This window comes from Pan paniscus, chromosome 10 (genome assembly GCF_029289425.2).
Source record: "Pan paniscus chromosome 10, NHGRI_mPanPan1-v2.0_pri, whole genome shotgun sequence".
NCBI lineage: Eukaryota > Metazoa > Chordata > Mammalia > Primates > Hominidae > Pan > Pan paniscus.
Window position 1 is genome coordinate 91,201,748 of NC_073259.2, and position 8,465 is coordinate 91,210,212.

At 38.3% G+C, this 8,465-nt stretch overlaps 1 pseudogene; it reads left to right on the forward strand.

Annotated features, from left to right (window-relative positions):
- Window positions 1-237: 237 nt before the first annotated feature.
- LOC100974841 (large ribosomal subunit protein eL6-like) lies at window positions 238-1,098 on the forward strand (annotated as a pseudogene).
- The last annotated feature ends 7,367 nt before the right edge of the window (window positions 1,099-8,465 follow it).

Genomic DNA, 8,465 nt, shown 5'->3' on the forward strand with positions numbered 1-8,465 from the left:
CTGACCTTGCAGAGGGAGGAGTGTACATCTGTTCTTTTATCTCTTTGCAGAGGGTTTGGGGAAGGGAGTGCCAAGGTGGGAAACAATGTGGTGAAAATAGCCTGAGGCAGGGCAGAAGAATGCCTGCAGATGGCATCTTGTCACTCCTTTCTCAACTTTCCTGAAGAGAAGGAAGAGGTTACTGACAATAACAATGTAAAAATATCTTGTACATAGCTCTCTTTCCCATCTTTCAAAATGGCGGGTGAAAAGGTTGAGAAGCCAGATACTAAAGAGAAAAAACTCAAAGCCAAGAAGGCTGATGCTGGTGGCAAGGTGAAAAAGGATAACCTCAAGGCTAAAAAAACCTCAGAAAAGAAAGCCCCATTGCAGCCGCAATCCTGTCCTTGTCAGAGGAATTGGCAGGTATTCCCGATCTGCTATGTATTCCAGAAAGGCCATGTAAAGAGGAAGAACTCAACCACAAATCCAAGGTTAAAAAGAAAAAGAAGGAGAAGTTTCTTGAAACTGTTACAAACCAGTTGGTGGTGAAAAGAACTGCAGTACCCGGGTGGTTAAACTTCGCAAAATGCCTAGATATTATCCTACTGAAGATGTGTCTGGAAAGCTGTTGAGCCACGGCAAAAAACCCTCCTGTCAGCACGTAGAAAACTGCGAGCCAGCATCACCCCAGGGACCATTCTGATCATCCTCACTGGATGCCACAGGGGCAAGAGGGTGGTTTTCCTGAAGCAGCTGGCTAGTGGCTTGTTACTTGTGACTGGACCTCTGGTCCTCAACGAGTTCCTTTACGAAAAACACACCAGAAATTTGTCATTGCCACCTCAACCAAAATTGATATCAGCAATGTAAAAATCCCAAAACATCTTACTAATGCTTACTTCAAGAAGAAGCTGCAGAAGCCCAGACACCAGGAAGGTGAGATCTTTGACACAGAAAAAGAGAAATATGAGATTATAGAGCATCACAAGATTGATCAGAAAGCTGTGGACTCACAAATTTTACCAAAAATCAAAGCTATTCCTCAGCTCCGGGGGCTATCTGCGATCTGTGCTTGCCCTGACGAATGGAATTTATCCTCATAAATTGGTGTTCTAAATGTCTTAAGAACTTAAATAGCTGACTACAAAAAATAATACTTTGTACACAAACATTATTTTTATAATTTATAGAGAACCTCTATGTATATTTTATATATATGAACATATTATTCTATTAATCTTCATGGCCATAATTTGTGGTTTTGAAAAGGATACTAAAATGCAGGGACCTAAAGTACTAGCCAGTGGCAGACACATTCACAAACCCAGATCTCCTAACTACTTTGCATTATAATCCCAACATTCTCTAAAAGATGTCTGTTGGTTTTCATGTAACTTTCCAGCTTCACAGGGGAATTGCAAAGCTTACTTCCTATTTGAAATTAAGATCCTTGCTCTCTCAGAAGAAAGCTTCTAAATACAAAACATAATGGCATAGTAATGAGCTTTCCTGACTAAATCAACCATCTCTCATACCCTCAAATATTACCCTCCCTTTGCTTCCCGCAGTGTCCAAAGTAAGTTCAACCCAAACAGTAGGAGGTTGCAGGGCATAGAAATTGGAAGTTGAAAGAGGTTGAATAACATATAAGAATGAGCCCTTATGAATAGTGAAATCTTTTGGTTTAGAAAAACTACCTTTTTGGAAGAGCCCCCAGGGTGAAGAGAAGTGACCCTGTCACTTAGAGACAGATCGGGAACTATGAACAATCTCTTTTTTTAGTTTCTTGTCTTTCAAAATGCATGATCCTAGTAAAACCATTCTTAGCCAATTGAATATCCATTGAACGAAAGACATAGATGGCATTCTGAGTAGGTAGGAGATTCTGAGAATTTTTTTAGATACGGCTTCTCTGTTTCTTGCTTATTACATTTGATCACTGATATCTTGAGATTAGTGCGAGGTTGTCATTGCAGGTGGAATTAATATGTACCAAAAGTTTGATGTAAAAAATAATTTCTGTGCACCTTGTATTGGCTGACAACAGATGAGAAACAGTGCTGTGCAAATATAATAAGAAAACCTCTTTTGGGACTCCTGCAGAATCATGTGGCAAAGCATGGGATTTGGGTACAATGATTTATTCACCTTTATTTCTTTATTGAAGAACATCAAGAGCTAAGAAAATGGAAGACCAACTCAGTTCATCACAGATACTCAAAACTGTAGAAGTAGAGAAAAGAAAACACTTATGGCAATGATTCTGAACTAATACTGAAACTGAAACATTACTTGATCTCAAATTACTTCTTTGAAGTCAACTTGGGAAATGACATAACCATATTTAATTCCTCTGAGAAGAATTGTACAGTTCCAACCATCTGCTAAATTAAGCAGCAGTGATTATAATGAACATTTACAACAGACCTGATACAAAAGGGGATAATAACTTTATACATAAAAGAAAGTCCTAGGAAGCTGTTGCAAACTCCAAGCTGAAGCTCAAAATTAGGAGAACAGATTTTTCAGTGAACTCAAACTGTAATGATAGTGAAGGTCAAAGTGTAATAGCACATTTCTTTAAATTATGTGTTTATTTATTTTGGGAAAACAACCACCAAATATGATCAAACTGATAGTTGTCCAGATTCTTTCTTTTACATGTCTCACCAGACCTCTGGTTGTCTTTATCTTTTCTTTTTTCTCGTGATAATGTTAATTTTGTTTCTGATTTATTTCCCCCCTCTCTGTACAGGTGAAAGAATCCTCAGCATAACCTCTAACAGATAGAACAAGACCCAACAAATTACAATAGCTAGTCTCCTGATTACCAGTAACCTTGAGAGATAATTATTAGTCTAGTGGTTTCTTCTTTGGTCTTGAAAAAGTGTTCCATATTTCCACAGTTTTCTGAGAGTGTTTATATATGTGCACAGGTCCACATACTTTTTCCCCAGACTGCAGGTAAAATGATATCAATAATAATAATAAAGTGTTTGGCCTTAGAGGTCCTAGAATGTTGTCTCTGTCCATTCTTCAACCAGGAAACATATTTTCAATGCATAGCATTATATTATTAAATACTAGCAGAGACTCATCATCAAAAAAGGAAAGAAATTTGTGTTTATGTGTAGCCTCAAATTCACAGAATATAAAATGCCTTAGAAGTTTCTTTTTCCTCCAAATGCCAACAAGGCTAATATTCTAGTGGCACTAAGGCATCTGAGAGAGAACTAATTTATGTTTTAGATTTTCAAAGACATAGTTCTGATTATATTGCTGCCCTACTGAAAGAATATGAAAGCCTGATAACAGGGTGACCTCCTTGTCCTTCCTTATGCACATGCCTGGCACTGCAGAAGATACCATTTATTGAATAGGAGTGGTGAGAGAGGGCATTTTTGTCTTGTGCCTGTTTTCAGGGGGAATGCTTCCAGCTTTTGCCCATTCAGTATTATATTGGCTGTGGGTTTGTTATATATGGCTCTTATTATTTTGAAGTATGTTCCTTCAATACCTAGTTTTATGAGAGTTTTTAACATGAAAGGATATTGAATTTTATTGAAGGCCTTTTCTGCATCTATTGAGATAATCATGTGTGTTGTTTTCATTTCATTTGTTCATATGGAACAAAAAAATAGTCCAAATAGCCAAAACAATCCTAAGCCAAAAGAACAAAGCTGGAGGCATCATGCTACCCAACTTCAAACTGTACTATAAGGCTGCAGTAATCAAAACAGCATGGTACTGGTACAAGAAAAGACATATAGACCAATGGAATAGAATAGAGAACTCAGAAATAAGACTGCATATCTACAACCCTCTGATATTCAACAAACCTGATGAAAACAAGCAATGAGGAAAGGACTCCCTATTTAAAGAATGGTGCTGGGAGAGCTGGCTAGCCGTATGCAGAAAATTGAAACTGGACCCCTTTATTACACCATTTACAAAAATTAACTCAAAATGGATTAAAGACTTAAGTGTAAAACCCCAAAATGTAAAAATCCTAGAAGAAAATCTAGGCAATACCATTCAAGACAGAGGCATGGGCAAAGATTTCATGATGACAACACCAAAAACAATTGCAACACAAGCAAAAATTGACAAATGAGATCTAATTAAACTAAAGACCCTCTGCACAGCAATAAAAACTATCATCAGAGTGAACAGACAACCTACAGAATGGGAGAAAATTTTTGAAATCCATCCATCTGACAAAGGTCTAATATCCAGAATCTACAAAGAACTTAAACAAATGTACAAGAAAAAACAAACTCCATGAAAAAGTGGGCAAAGGACATGAACAGACACTTCTCAAAAGAAGACATACATGCAGCCAACAAACTTATGAAAAAAAGCTCAACATCACTGATCATTAGAGAAATGCAAATCAAAACCACGATGAGACACCATCTCCTGCCAGTCAGAATGGCTATTATTAAAAAGTCAAAAAACAACAGATGCTAGCAAGGTTGTGAAGGAAAAGGAATGCTTTTCTACTGTTTGTTGGAGTGTAAATTAGTTTAACCATTGTGGAAATCAGTGTGGCAATTCCTCAAAGACCTAGAGGCAGAAATACAATTTGATCCAGCAATCCCATTATTGGGTATATACCCAAAGGAATATAAATTATTCTATTATAAAGATACATGCATACATATGTTTATTGCGGCACTATTCACAATAGCAGAGACATGGAATCAACCTAAATGTCCATCAATGATAGACTGGATGAAGAAAATGTGGTACACATTCACCATGGAATGCTATAGCTATAGCTATCAGGAGGAATAGCTAATGGATGGTGGGCTTAATACCTAGGGGATGGGATGATCTGTGCAACAAACCATCATGGCACACATTTACCTATATAGCAACCTGCACATCCTGCACATGTACCCATGAACTTAAAATAACAGTTGAAGAAATTAAAAGTATATTATTTATAAGATTCTTCTTAATAGCCGCACTCATGAAATGCCTTAACTGCATCTTACAGTCTATAGAACTAAGAGGTCTAGAAATTTATTAAAAGCCCTAATTATTGTCATTGTATGTAGAGATGTGATTGGGAGGGCACATTACAGTGAAAACCCAAATAGTGTTTACTAATCTAGCAATATGTTTGCCTGTTAATTTACCATATTAAAATGTTTAAGATTACATAATGCAAAGAATATTCAGATGAGAATTCATAGTGAGTTAAATAAATACATATCTCCTAAAAGTCATTCTTTCCTGTTATATCACTAACTGTACCTGGTGGAATCAAAGTGGAGGTTTAATAAGAATTTTTTTCTCTTCCTGGTATTAGCATATATACTTATGCCATTTTGAAGGGATATTGGGATGGTTCATTTCAAATAATATTGAACTTTGTAGACCCAAAGACCACGAGAAAGTATTTGCCTATCATCCACCCATTCATCCACTAAACATTAATTTTTTCAACAAATATTTCTTAAATACTACCATGTTCCAGGAACATAGTGGCCAAGAAAGATATGGTTTCTTTCTTTATGTGGCTTCTATTCAAAGTAGACCAGACAGAATATTGAAAAGAATGGTTGAGAAGGTACTTTTGACAAATGCCATGTCCAGCTCAGCAAAGTGGCAAAGGTTTCACTAGGGTATGGCTTCTCATGATGCAGTATCCTGCACACAGAACCTCATAGCCTCTCTAAACGTCCTTACACTCTGGCTGGGACTGGCAGCAGAAGTCTTTAGACCCTGGGTACCACATGGGATGGTCCAATGTTCATCTTTGTGGTAGCCTGTGAGGGCGAACACCAGAACTTAGACAATGGGGCAGCAGTGGCAAAAAGAGGAAAGTGGTGAAAATAGTTGTATGCCAAAGCTACACAAGTGGTCATTATTCTTGCTGACAGGCATACTATTCCTCACATGATGAATGTTAAAGTGAATGCAATTATATTTATTTGAATGACAGGTGATAGGGATTGTTACTTTCACTTTCAGTAAGGCTATACAAAGAAAAGGTGAATGCACATCAGCTGGAGAGGACGAAATAGGTCTAATACTGATCCTGGCCCTCCCTTACTTCTCTAGAAGCAGTGCACCTCTTTCCCGGGGACATTGCAAGGAACTGTGTGTAGGGCCCACCGGCTTTTATTCCTTCCCTGGTTTGGGGATTCTCTCTCTCCCTCTCCTGCCCTGTGGTTGCAAATGCGGGTCTGGAAGACAGCAATGAATCTGCAAGTAAACAGGTATTTACAATCTACTTCAATGTTCATATACTAAATGTTTTCTTTCTGCCTCAGGTTTTCCAATAGTTGTTCCGTAGTGAATTAGCTCTTCAATTTTGAGGCAATATTTGCACTGTCTTGAAGAAAGAACCAGGTTCTAGCTGAGCATATCTTCTGGAAATGAATGCATTCAATGACTTATTTATGGAAACTCTTGGGGATATAACTGCTGCCTTGACAGTAAGTGAATTATCTTGAGTGGATTTTAGGCTCTAGGATATTGGCTCCAAGGAATGTCTGAGAAGGGCAAGCAAAGCAATGTTTCATAACAGTACTGGAGTAAGAGTAAAAGATGTGAGGGAGTTCGTAGGTTTAAAAAACTGCCTCTTCAAACTGCTTATGTTTTTATTATTTTTGCCAGCTCTATATACAAAAACGATATGCTGACCATGAAATAGTTAACAGAAAAACTAAACAACTAGCTGAAATGTGGGAGTTCAGTCAGTTCAGTGATTTAGGATCAGGGAGAGTAAATAACCCATTTTACTACGATCGATATTCAGGGGAAGAGATATTTCTGGATGTGTTTATTCAGCTCTGTGCATACACATAGCATAAACAAGTATTTCCTTAAGACACAGATTATTTGCAGCAACTGCTAAGGTACAGACATGGTTGAAGACAGATGTTTTTATTAAAACCCATAGATTGTTTGCAAAGCTTGATCTTTTTACCTTAAATCTGCCCTTATTTGAAGATCTAATACACCTCAAATTTGTGCATTTTAGATGAAACCAATAGTATACACCTCTGACTTCTAGCTTTGCCACCTCACACAGAATTGTGAAAATATTTTATTTATCTAACCTTTGTGATCCAGTGACAAAATATTCAAATATCTGTGTGGTAAGGCAGCAATAAGAGTTACTGTTCTTGGACGGGCACGGTGGCTCTCGCCTGTAATCCCAGCACTTTGGTAGGCCGAGGAGGGCGGATCACCTGAGGTCAGGAGTTCGACACTAGCTTGACCAACATGGTGAAACCCCATCTCTTTTAAAATACAAAACTTAGTCGGGTGTGGTAGCCAGTGCCTGTAATCCCAGCTACTCAGGAGGCTGAGGCAGGAGAAGCTTGAACCCAGGAGGCAGAGATTGCAGTGAGCTGAGATCGCGCCACTGCACTCCAGCCTGGGTAACAAGAGCGAGACGCCGTCTCAACAACAACAACAACAACAACAAAAAAGAGTTACTCTTCTTTATTTCTGTGAATCTGCCCCTACCTACTCTGTGATAAACTGCCACTTTCGCACAAGGACTTGTAAATGTAGAGCTCCCAACTGAGACTGGACATTCCGCCATTCTGGTCTCTTCTCGGATTGTCACAGCGATGCCTCCTGCCCCTCAAAACTCCAATGTTTGATTCCAGATCTTATTGATCCTGCTTGTGGCTCATACAATTGTGTGTCCAGCCCAGTTCCATTCTGCACCAACTCTGACACCAGATGTGGAAAGTTGAATTAGCGCCAACCAAGCCACATGGACTTATATGTGCCTCAAGGCCTTGCTGCTTTATGTCCTCAGTATCTTACAGATCTGTGGTAATATGACTTTTGTCTTATTTTTTACAATTTCATGAATCTTGCCCTCGATTTTCACAGGTCTATAGGGAACTGGGAGCTTGGCTGGCTACCTAGTACTACTCACATACTTCTCTGATACTTTCATTTTCTGGTGACTATTTATTGAACCCTGTGTGCTAGGCGTTGTGCTGGGTGCTGGAAATAGAGTTTCAGACAAGACAGATGCAGTTTCTACCCTAAGAGACTCAGAGTCTAATGGGCATGATAGATGCAAATAAGTAAATCAATCAATCAATTATGATTTGAAGATGTATGTAAAAAAATAATCTGGAGTGTAAGGGTTGCTACAAAATGGGTAGTAAAGATGGCTATGAGAAGGTGTAATGAAGGAAAATTGAATGGCCTGAGAGGGTGAGGAAATGATTCCTGAGGAAGTAACATGTAGTCTGAGATCTGAGAGACGAGAATGAATTAAATAAGTAAATGGCTGTGGGAAAAACTGGAGAAAAAGCAACAGTTTTGAAGTAATAAAATGTTTTATTTCAGCTAAAATCTTAAACCCGTATCTCTCTCCCTCCCTGTCTTCTCTTCTTTCCAGATAACTACAGTTGGAATATATCATTCCTATGCAATGACAAGTATCTATTGAAGCTCAAAATGTTCAATTCCTATGATCTTGCAATTTGTTTTCTGGG